At 48.5% G+C, this 12,372-nt stretch overlaps 1 protein-coding gene across 2 annotated transcripts in view; it reads left to right on the forward strand.

The window, feature by feature from the left end:
* dachd (dachshund d) overlaps positions 1-12,372 on the forward strand; it is a 331,847-nt gene that overhangs the window by 222,872 nt on the left and 96,603 nt on the right. The window lies entirely within an intron of this gene.

Genomic DNA, 12,372 nt, shown 5'->3' on the forward strand with positions numbered 1-12,372 from the left:
GAACGTCCTGATTTGGCCTTGTTTTGACACTTTTGTAATTAAGAAATGCTAGCGGCCATGACGGAAGCCAAACGAGAGTTGTCTTGGGGGTGTGGTTTGATGTGGATGTTTCTTGGCTGTGTCTTTCCCATTCAGTCACAACAAACAAGGGCGGTAGTGAGTACGGCGAGGTATACTAAGTTAGCTTTTCTATCGAGAAATGTTGAAGTTGAGGACTTCTCCCTTCCTGACCTACTCACCATTTTACGATTGTCTGCTAATACAGTTCTATGTGGAGGCCAAAGCCTGCACTGACCATGTGTTTAGCTGACAGCAGCTAGCTAGCATAGCTTGGGATAGCTGCAGCTGGCTAGCCTATCGAGCTGATATTTCTCTGTCAAATCAGTTATGGTAGCAAGAGCCAGTGTCTGGAATCTGCTTCATAAGACACTCGTTCTACAACACATTTCTATGAAAGTAGTTGCAACTTACTTTCAACTTTTCAGCACATCATGTAAAGACAGGTTGAATGCCCAGTCTTCTGGGTAGTTTTGTCTCGTCTCTCTTTATGTTCTCTGTTCGATCTTTCCCGGGTGAAAGCCTACTAATATCCCTACAGGTGTAGCCAAAACATTTGATGTTGTAAATATCATATCGATGTGCTTATGAAAACAGTATGCCCACACGTTCAAGTTTAAAGTGTTATTGTCACGTGCACAAGTACAGTGAAATGGCTTGGGGAAGCTGTTCAGGAACCTGATGGTGTCGGACTTGTTGCTCCAGTAGAGAACAGTCTATGACTTGGGGAAGCTGTTCAGGAACCTGTTGGTGTCAGACTTGTTGCTCCAGTAGAGAACAGTCTATGACTTGGGGAAGCTGTTCAGGAACCTGATGGTGTCAGACTTGTTGCTCCAGTAGAGAACAGTGTATGGCTTGGGGAAGCTGTTCAGGAACCTGATGGTGTCGGACTTGTTGCTCCAGTAGAGAACAGTCTATGACTTGGGGAAGCTGTTCAGGAACCTGTTGGTGTCAGACTTGTTGCTCCAGTAGAGAACAGTCTATGACTTGGGGAAGCTGTTCAGGAACCTGATGGTGTCAGACTTGTTGCTCCAGTAGAGAACAGTCTATGACTTGGGGAAGCTGTTCAGGAACCTGTTGGTGTCAGATGTGTTGCTCCAGTAGAGAACAGTGTATGGCTAGGGGAAGCTGTTCAGGAACCTGATGGTGTCAGACTTGTTGCTCCAGTAGAGAACATTCTATGACTTGGGGAAGCTGTTCAGGAACCTGTTGGTGTCAGACTTGTTGCTCCAGTAGAGAACAGTCTATGACTTGGGGAAGCTGTTCAGGAACATGTTGGTGTCAGACTTGTTGCTCCAGTAGAGAACAGTCTATGACTTGGGGAAGCTGTTCAGGAACCTGTTGGTGTCAGACTTGTTGCTCCAGTAGAGAACAGTCTATGACTTGGGGAAGCTGTTCAGGAACATGTTGGTGTCAGACTTGTTGCTCCAGTAGAGAACAGTCTATGACTTGGGGAAGCTGTTCAGGAACCTGTTGACGTCAGACTTGTTGCTCCAGTAGAGAACAGTGTATGGCTTGGGGAAGCTGTTCAGGAACCTGTTGGTGTCAGACTTGTTGCTCCAGTAGAGAACAGTCTATGACTTGGGGAAGCTGTTCAGGAACCTGATGGTGTCAGACGTGTTGCTCCAGTAGAGAACAGTGTATGGCTTGGGGAAGCTGTTCAGGAACATGTTGGTGTCAGACTTGTTGCTCCAGTAGAGAACAGTCTATGACTTGGGGAAGCTGTTCAGGAACCTGATGGTGTCAGACTTGTTGCTCCAGTAGAGAACAGTGTATGGCTTGGGGAAGCTGTTCAGGAACCTGTTGGTGTCGGACTTGTTGCTCCAGTAGAGAACAGTCTATGACTTGGGGAAGCTGTTCAGGAACCTGATGGTGTCAGACTTGTTGCTCCAGTAGAGAACAGTCTATGACTTGGGGAAGCTGTTCAGGAACATGTTGGTGTCAGACTTGTTGCTCCAGTAGAGAACAGTCTATGACTTGGGGAAGCTGTTCAGGAACCTGATGGTGTCAGACTTGTTGCCCCAGTAGAGAACAGTCTATGACTTGGGGAAGCTGTTCAGGAACCTGATGGTGTCAGACTTGTTGCTCCAGTAGAGAACAGTCTATGACTTGGAGAAGCTGTTCAGGAACATGTTGGTGTCAGACTTGTTTCTCCAGTAGAGAACAGTCTATGACTTGGGGAAGCTGTTCAGGAACCTGATGGTGTCAGACTTGTTGCTCCAGTAGAGAGCAGTGTATGGCTTGGGGAAGCTGTTCAGGAACCTGATGGTGTCAGACTTGTTGCTCCAGTAGAGAACAGTCTATAACTTGGGGAAGCTGTTCAGGAACCTGGTGGTGTCAGACTTGTTGCTCCAGTAGAGAACAGTCTATGACTTGGGGAAGCTGTTCAGGAACATGTTGGTGTCAGACGTGTTGCTCCAGTAGAGAACAGTCTATGACTTGGGGAAGCTGTTCAGGAACCTGATGGTGTCAGACTTGTTGCTCCAGTAGAGAACAGTGTATGGCTTGGGGAAGCTGTTCAGGAACCTGTTGGTGTCAGACTTGTTGCTCCAGTAGAGAACAGTCTATGACTTGGGGAAGCTGTTCAGGAACCTGATGGTGTCAGACTTGTTGCTCCAGTAGAGAACAGTGTATGGCTTGGGGAAGCTGTTCAGGAACCTGATGGTGTCGGGACTTGTTGCTCCAGTAGAGAACAGTCTATGACTTGGGGAAGCTGTTCAGGAACCTGATGGTGTCAGACTTGTTGCTCCAGTAGAGAACAGTCTATGACTTGGGGAAGCTGTTCAGGAACATGTTGGTGTCAGACTTGTTGCTCCAGTAGAGAACAGTCTATGACTTGGGGAAGCTGTTCAGGAACCTGATGGTGTCAGACTTGTTGCTCCAGTAGAGAACAGTGTATGGCTTGGGGAAGCTGTTCAGGAACCTGTTGGTGTCGGACTTGTTGCTCCAGTAGAGAACAGTCTATGACTTGGGGAAGCTGTTCAGGAACCTGATGGTGTCAGACTTGTTGCTCCAGTAGAGAACAGTGTATGGCTTGGGGAAGCTGTTCAGGAACCTGATGGTGTCGGACTTGTTGCTCCAGTAGAGAACAGTCTATGACTTGGGGAAGCTGTTCAGGAACCTGATGGTGTCAGACTTGTTGCTCCAGTAGAGAAAAGTCTATGACTTGGGGAAGCTGTTCAGGAACATGTTGGTGTCAGACTTGTTGCTCCAGTAGAGAACAGTCTATGACTTGGGGAAGCTGTTCAGGAACCTGATGGTGTCAGACTTGTTGCTCCAGTAGAGAACAGTCTATGACTTGGGGAAGCTGTTCAGGAACCTGATGGTGTCAGACTTGTTGCTCCAGTAGAGAACAGTCTATGACTTGGGGAAGCTGTTCAGGAACCTGATGGTGTCAGACTTGTTGCTCCAGTAGAGAACAGTCTATGACTTGGGGAAGCTGTTCAGGAACATGTTGGTGTCAGACTTGTTGCTCCAGTAGAGAACAGTCTATGACTTGGGGAAGCTGTTCAGGAACCTGATGGTGTCAGACTTGTTGCTCCAGTAGAGAGCAGTGTATGGCTTGGGGAAGCTGTTCAGGAACCTGATGGTGTCGGACTTGTTGCTCCAGTAGAGCACAGTCTATGACTTGGGGAAGCTGTTCAGGAACCTGATGGTGTCAGACTTGTTGCTCCAGTAGAGAACAGTCTATGACTTGGGGAAGCTGTTCAGGAACATGTTGGTGTCAGACTTGTTGCTCCAGTAGAGAACAGTCTATGACTTGGGGAAGCTGTTCAGAACCTGATGGTGTCAGACTTGTTGCTCCAGTAGAGAACAGTGTATGGCTTGGGGAAGCTGTTCAGGAACCTGTTGGTGTCAGACTTGTTGCTCCAGTAGAGAACAGTCTATGACTTGGGGAAGCTGTTCAGGAACCTGATGGTGTCAGACTTGTTGCTCCAGTAGAGAACAGTGTATGGCTTGGGGAAGCTGTTCAGGAACCTGATGGTGTCGGACTTGTTGCTCCAGTAGAGAACAGTCTATGACTTGGGGAAGCTGTTCAGGAACCTGATGGTGTCAGACTTGTTGCTCCAGTAGAGAACAGTCTATGACTTGGGGAAGCTGTTCAGGAACCTGATGGTGTCAGACTTGTTGCTCCAGTAGAGAACAGTGTATGGCTTGGGGAAGCTGTTCAGGAACCTGTTGGTGTCAGATGTGTTGCTCCAGTAGAGAACAGTCTATGACTTGGGGAAGCTGTTCAGGAACCTGTTGGTGTCAGACTTGTTGCTCCAGTAGAGAACAGTGAATGGCTTGGGGAAGCTGTTCAGGAACCTGTTGATGTCGGACTTGTTGCTCCAGTAGAGAACAGTCTATGACTTGGGGAAGCTGTTCAGGAACCTGTTGGTGTCAGACTTGTTGCTCCAGTAGAGAACAGTGTATGGCTTGGGGAAGCTGTTCAGGAACCTGTTGGTGTCAGACTTGTTGCTCCAGTAGAGAACAGTCTATGACTTGGGGAAGCTGTTCAGGAACCTGATGGTGTCAGACTTGTTGCTCCAGTAGAGAACAGTGTATGGCTTGGGGAAGCTGTTCAGGAACCTGTTGGTGTCAGACTTGTTGCTCCAGTAGAGAACAGTCTATGACTTGGGGAAGCTGTTCAGGAACCTGATGGTGTCAGACTTGTTGCTCCAGTAGAGAACAGTGTATGGCTTGGGGAAGCTGTTCAGGAACCTGTTGGTGTCAGACTTGTTGCTCCAGTAGAGAACAGTCTATGACTTGGGGAAGCTGTTCAGGAACCTGATGGTGTCAGACTTGTTGCTCCAGTAGAGAACAGTGTATGGCTTGGGGAAGCTGTTCAGGAACCTGTTGGTGTCAGACTTGTTGCTCCAGTAGAGAACAGTCTATGGCTTGGGGAAGCTGTTCAGGAACCTGATGTTGTCAGACTTGTTGCTCCAGTAGAGAACAGTGTATGGCTTGGGGAAGCTGTTCAGGAACCTGTTGATGTCAGACTTGTTGCTCCAGTAGAGAACAGTCTATGACTTGGGGAAGCTGTTCAGGAACCTGATGGTGTCGGACTTGTTGCTCCAGTAGAGAACAGTCTATGACTTGGGGAAGCTGTTCAGGAACCTGTTGGTGTCAGACTTGTTGCTCCAGTAGAGAACAGTCTATGACTTGGGGAAGCTGTTCAGGAACATGTTGGTGTCAGACTTGTTGCTCCAGTAGAGAACAGTCTATGACTTGGGGAAGCTGTTCAGGAACCTGTTGGTGTCAGACTTGTTGCTCCAGTAGAGAACAGTCTATGACTTGGGGAAGCTGTTCAGGAACATGTTGGTGTCAGACTTGTTGCTCCAGTAGAGAACAGTCTATGACTTGGGGAAGCTGTTCAGGAACCTGATGGTGTCAGACTTGTTGCTCCAGTAGAGAACAGTGTATGGCTTGGGGAAGCTGTTCAGGAACCTGTTGGTGTCAGACTTGTTGCTCCAGTAGAGAACAGTCTATGACTTGGGGAAGCTGTTCAGGAACCTGATGGTGTCAGACGTGTTGCTCCAGTAGAGAACAGTGTATGGCTTGGGGAAGCTGTTCAGGAACATGTTGGTGTCAGACTTGTTGCTCCAGTAGAGAACAGTCTATGACTTGGGGAAGCTGTTCAGGAACCTGATGGTGTCAGACTTGTTGCTCCAGTAGAGAACAGTGTATGGCTTGGGGAAGCTGTTCAGGAACCTGTTGGTGTCGGACTTGTTGCTCCAGTAGAGAACAGTCTATGACTTGGGGAAGCTGTTCAGGAACCTGATGTTGTCAGACTTGTTGCTCCAGTAGAGAACAGTCTATGACTTGGGGAAGCTGTTCAGGAACCTGATGGTGTCAGACTTGTTGCTCCAGTAGAGAACAGTCTATGACTTAGGGAAGCTGTTCAGGAACCTGATGGTGTCAGACTTGTTGCTCCAGTAGAGAACAGTCTATGACTTGGAGAAGCTGTTCAGGAACATGTTGGTGTCAGACTTGTTTCTCCAGTAGAGAACAGTCTATGACTTGGGGAAGCTGTTCAGGAACCTGATGGTGTCAGACTTGTTGCTCCAGTAGAGAACAGTGTATGGCTTGGGGAAGCTGTTCAGGAACCTGATGGTGTCGGACTTGTTGCTCCAGTAGAGAACAGTCTATGACTTGGGGAAGCTGTTCAGGAACCTGATGGTGTCAGACTTGTTGCTCCAGTAGAGAACAGTCTATGACTTGGGGAAGCTGTTCAGGAACATGTTGGTGTCAGACTTGTTGCTCCAGTAGAGAACAGTCTATGACTTGGGGAAGCTGTTCAGGAACCTGATGGTGTCAGACTTGTTGCTCCAGTAGAGAACAGTCAATGACTTGGGGAAGCTGTTCAGGAACCTGATGGTGTCAGACTTGTTGCTCCAGTAGAGAACAGTCTATGACTTGGGGAAGCTGTTCAGGAACCTGATGGTGTCAGACTTGTTGCTCCAGTAGAGAACAGTCTATGACTTGGGGAAGCTGTTCAGGAACCTGATGGTGTCAGACTTGTTGCTCCAGTAGAGAACAGTGTATGGCTTGGGGAAGCTGTTCAGGAACCTGTTGGTGTCGGACTTGTTGCTCCAGTAGAGAACAGTCTATGACTTGGGGAAGCTGTTCAGGAACCTGATGGTGTCAGACTTGTTGCTCCAGTAGAGAACAGTGTATGGCTTGGGGAAGCTGTTCAGGAACCTGATGGTGTCGGACTTGTTGCTCCAGTAGAGAACAGTCTATGACTTGGGGAAGCTGTTCAGGAACCTGTTGGTGTCAGACTTGTTGCTCCAGTAGAGAACAGTGTATGGCTTGGGGAAGCTGTTCAGGAACCTGTTGGTGTCGGACTTGTTGCTCCAGTAGAGAACAGTCTATGACTTGGGGAAGCTGTTCAGGAACCTGATGGTGTCAGACTTGTTGCTCCAGTAGAGAACAGTTTATGGCTTGGGGAAGCTGTTCAGGAACCTGATGGTGTCAGACTTGTTGCTCCAGTAGAGAACAGTGTATGGCTTGGGGAATCTGTTCAGGAACCTGATGGTGTCGGACTTGTTGCTCCAGTAGATTACAGTCTATGGCTTGGGGAAGCTGTTCAGGAACCTGTTGGTGTCAGACTTGTTGCTCCAGTAGAGAACAGTGTATGGCTTGGGGAAGCTTTTCAGAAACATGATGGTGTCAGATTTGTTGCTCCAGTAGAGAACAGTCTATGGCTTGGGGAAGCTTTTCAGAAACCTGATGGTGTCGGATTTGTTGCTCCAGTAGAGAACAGTCTATGGCTTGGGGAAGCTGTTCAGGAACCTGTTGGTGTCAGACTTGTTGCTCCAGTAGAGAACAGTATATGGCTTGGGGAAGCTGTTCAGGTACCTGTTGGTGTCAGACGTGTTGCACCAGTAGAGAACAGTCTATGACTTGGGGAAGCTGTTCAGGAACCTGTTGGTGTCAGACTTGTTGCTCCAGTAGAGAACAGTCTATGACTTGGGGAAGATGTTCAGGAATCTGGTGGTGTCGGACTTGTTGCTCCAGTAGAGATCAGTCTATGACTTGGGGAAGCTGTTCAGGAACCTGTTGGTGTCAGACTTGTTGCTCCAGTAGAGAACAGTGTATGGCTTGGGGAAGCTGTTCAGGAACCTGTTGGTGTCGGACTTGTTGCTCCAGTAGAGAACAGTCTATGACTTGGGGAAGCTGTTCAGGAACCTGATGGTGTCAGACTTGTTGCTCCAGTAGAGAACAGTCTATGGCTTGGGGAAGCTGTTCAGGAACCTGTTGGTATCAGACTTGTTGCTCCAGTAGAGAACAGTGCATGGCTTGGGGAAGCTTTTCAGGAACATGTTGGTGTCAGACTTGTTGCTCCAGTAGAGAACAGTCTATGGCTTGGGGAAGCTGTTCAGGAACCTGTTGGTGTCAGACATGTTGCTCCAGTAGAGAACAGTGTATGGCTTGGGGAAGCTGTTCAGGAACATGTTGGTGTCGGACTTGTTGCTCCAGTAGAGAACAGTCTATGACTTGGGAAGCTGTTCAGGAACCTGTTGGTGTCAGACTTGTTGCTCCAGTAGAGAACAGTGTATGGCTTGGGGAAGCTGTTCAGGAACCTGATGGTGTCGGACTTGTTGCTCCAGTAGAGAACAGTCTATGACTTGGGGAAGCTGTTCAGGAACCTGATGGTGTCGGACTTGTTGCTCCAGTAGAGAACAGTGTATGGCTTGGGGAAGCTGTTCAGGAACATGTTGGTGTCGGACTTGTTGCTCCAGTAGAGAACAGTCTATGACTTGGGGAAGCTGTTCAGGAACCTGTTGGTGTCAGACTTGTTGCTCCAGTAGAGAACAGTGTATGGCTTGGGGAAGCTGTTCAGGAACCTGATGGTGTCGGACTTGTTGCTCCAGTAGAGAACAGTCTATGACTTGGGGAAGCTGTTCAGGAACCTGATGGTGTCGGACTTGTTGCTCCAGTAGAGAACAGTCTATGACTTGGGGAAGCTGTTCAGGAACCTGTTGGTGTCAGACTTGTTGCTCCAGTAGAGAACAGTGTATGGCTTGGGGAAGCTGTTCAGGAACCTGTTGGTGTCGGACTTGTTGCTCCAGTAGAGAACAGTCTATGACTTGGGGAAGCTGTTCAGGAACCTGATGGTGTCAGACTTGTTGCTCCAGTAGAGAACAGTTTATGGCTTGGGGAAGCTGTTCAGGAACCTGATGGTGTCAGACTTGTTGCTCCAGTAGAGAACAGTGTATGGCTTGGGGAATCTGTTCAGGAACCTGATGGTGTCGGACTTGTTGCTCCAGTAGAGAACAGTCTATGACTTGGGGAAGCTGTTCAGGAACCTGATGGTGTCAGACTTGTTGCTCCAGTAGAGAACAGTGTATGGCTTGGGGAAGCTGTTCAGGAACCTGATGGTGTCGGACTTGTTGCTCCAGTAGAGAACAGTCTATGACTTGGGGAAGCTGTTCAGGAACCTGTTGGTGTCAGACTTGTTGCTCCAGTAGATTACAGTGTATGGCTTGGGGAAGCTGTTCAGGAACCTGTTGGTGTCAGACTTGTTGCTCCAGTAGAGAACAGTGTATGGCTTGGGGAAGCTTTTCAGAAACCTGATGGTGTCAGATTTGTTGCTCCAGTAGAGAACAGTCTATGGCTTGGGGAAGCTTTTCAGAAACCTGATGGTGTCGGATTTGTTGCTCCAGTAGAGAACAGTCTATGGCTTGGGGAAGCTGTTCAGGAACCTGATGGTGTCGGACTTGTTGCTCCAGTAGAGAACAGTCTATGACTTGGGGAAGCTGTTCAGGAACCTGTTGGTGTCAGACTTGTTGCTCCAGTAGAGAACAGTGTATGGCTTGGGGAAGCTGTTCAGGAACCTGTTGGTGTCGGACTTGTTGCTCCAGTAGAGAACAGTCTATGACTTGGGGAAGCTGTTCAGGAACCTGATGGTGTCAGACTTGTTGCTCCAGTAGAGAACAGTTTATGGCTTGGGGAAGCTGTTCAGGAACCTGATGGTGTCAGACTTGTTGCTCCAGTAGAGAACATTGTATGGCTTGGGGAATCTGTTCAGGAACCTGATGGTGTCGGACTTGTTGCTCCAGTAGAGAACAGTCTATGACTTGGGGAAGCTGTTCAGGAACCTGTTGGTGTCAGACTTGTTGCTCCAGTAGATTACAGTGTATGGCTTGGGGAAGCTGTTCAGGAACCTGTTGGTGTCAGACTTGTTGCTTCAGTAGAGAACAGTGTATGGCTTGGGGAAGCTTTTCAGAAACCTGATGGTGTCAGATTTGTTGCTCCAGTAGAGAACAGTCTATGGCTTGGGGAAGCTTTTCAGAAACCTGATGGTGTCGGATTTGTTGCTCCAGTAGAGAACAGTGTATGGCTTGGGGAAGCTGTTCAGGAACCTGATGGTGTCGGACTTGTTGCTCCAGTAGAGAACAGTCTATGACTTGGGGAAGCTGTTCAGGAACCTGTTGGTGTCAGACTTGTTGCTCCAGTAGAGAACAGTATATGGCTTGGGGAAGCTGTTCAGGTACCTGTTGGTGTCAGACGTGTTGCACCAGTAGAGAACAGTCTATGACTTGGGGAAGCTGTTCAGGAACCTGTTGGTGTCAGACTTGTTGCTCCAGTAGAGAACAGTCTATGACTTGGGGAAGCTGTTCAGGAACCTGTTGGTGTCAGACTTGTTGCTCCAGTAGAGAACAGTCTATGGCTTGGGGAAGCTGTTCAGGAACCTGTTGGTATCAGACTTGTTGCTCCAGTAGAGAACAGTGCATGGCTTGGGGAAGCTTTTCAGGAACATGTTGGTGTCAGACTTGTTGCTCCAGTAGAGAACAGTCTATGGCTTGGGGAAGCTGTTCAGGAACCTGTTGGTGTCAGACATGTTGCTCCAGTAGAGAACAGTGTATGGCTTGGGGAAGCTGTTCAGGAACATGTTGGTGTCGGACTTGTTGCTCCAGTAGAGAACAGTCTATGACTTGGGGAAGCTGTTCAGGAACCTGTTGGTGTCAGACTTGTTGCTCCAGTAAAGAACAGTCTATGGCTTGGGGAAGCTGTTCAGGAACCTGTTGGTATCAGACTTGTTGCTCCAGTAGAGAACAGTGCATGGCTTGGGGAAGCTTTTCAGGAACATGTTGGTGTCAGACTTGTTGCTCCAGTAGAGAACAGCCTATGACTTGGGGAAGCTGTTCAGGAACCTGATGGTGTCAGACATGTTGCTCCAGTAGAGAACAGTGTATGGCTTGGGGAAGCTGTTCAGGAACATGTTGGTGTCGGACTTGTTGCTCCAGTAGAGAACAGTCTATGACTTGGGGAAGCTGTTCAGGAACCTGTTGGTGTCAGACTTGTTGCTCCAGTAGATTACAGTGTATGGCTTGGGGAAGCTGTTTAGGAACCTGTTGGTGTCAGACTTGTTGCTCCAGTAGAGAACAGTCTATGGCTTGGGGAAGCTTTTCAGAAACCTGATGGTGTCAGATTTGTTGCTCCAGTAGAGAACAGTCTATGGCTTGGGGAAGCTTTTCAGAAACCTGATGGTGTCGGATTTGTTGCTCCAGTAGAGAACAGTCTATGGCTTGGGGAAGCTGTTCAGGAACCTGTTGGTGTCAGACTTGTTGCTCCAGTAGAGAACAGTATATGGCTTGGGGAAGCTGTTCAGGTACCTGTTGGTGTCAGACTTGTTGCACCAGTAGAGAACAGTCTATGACTTGGGGAAGCTGTTCAGGAACCTGTTGGTGTCAGACTAGTTGCTCCAGTAGAGAACAGTCTATGGCTTGGGGAAGCTGTTCATGAACCTGTTGGTGTCAGACTTGTTGCTCCAGTAGAGAACATTCTATGGTTTGGGGAAGCTGTTCAGGAACCTGTTGGTGTCAGACTTGTTAATCCAGTAGAGAACAGTGTATGGTTTGGGGAAGCTGTTCAGGAACATGTTGGTGTCAGACTTGTTGCTCCAGTAGAGAACAGTCTATGACTTTGGGAAGCTGTTCAGGAACCTGTTGGTGTCAGACTTGTTAATCCAGTAGAGAACAGTGTATGGCTTGGGGAAGCTGTCCAGGAACATGTTGGTGTCAGACTTGTTGCTCCAGTAGAGAACAGTCTATGACTTTAGGAAGCTGTTCAGGAACCTGTTGGTGTCAGACTTGTTGCTCCAGTAGAGAACAGTCTATGGCTTGGGGAAGCTGTTCAGGAACCTGTTGGTGTCAGACTTGTTGCTCCAGTAGAGAACAGTCTATGGCTTGGGGAAGCTGTTCAGGAACCTGATGGTGTCAGACTTGTTGCTCCAGTAGAGAACAGTCTATGGCTTGGGGAAGCTGTTCAGGAACCTGTTGGTGTCAGATGTGTTGCTCCAGTAGAGAACAGTCTATGGCTTGGGGAAGCTGTTCAGGAACCTGTTGGTGTCAGACTTGTTGCTCCAGTAGAGAACAGTCTATGGCTTGGGGAAGCTGTTCAGGAACATGTTGGTGTCAGACTTGTTGCTCCAGTAGAGAACAGTCTATGACTTGGGGAAGCTGTTCAGGAACATGTTGGTGTCAGACTTGTTGCTCCAGTAGAGAACAGTCTATGACTTGGGGAAGCTGTTCAGGAACCTGATGGTGTCAGACTTGTTGCTCCAGTAGAGAACAGTCTATGACTTGGGGAAGCTGTTCAGGAACCTGATGGTGTCAGACTTGTTGCTCCAGTAGAGAACAGTCTATGGCTTGGGGAAGCTGTTCAGGAACCTGTTGGTGTCAGATGTGTTGCTCCAGTAGAGAACAGTCTATGGCTTGGGGAAGCTGTTCAGGAACCTGTTGGTGTCAGACTTGTTGCTCCAGTAGAGAACAGTCTATGGCTTGGGGAAGCTGTTCAGGAACATGTTGGTGTCAGACTTGTTGC

Source organism: Oncorhynchus masou, chromosome 10, assembly GCF_036934945.1.
Source record: "Oncorhynchus masou masou isolate Uvic2021 chromosome 10, UVic_Omas_1.1, whole genome shotgun sequence".
Classification (NCBI taxonomy): domain Eukaryota; kingdom Metazoa; phylum Chordata; class Actinopteri; order Salmoniformes; family Salmonidae; genus Oncorhynchus; species Oncorhynchus masou.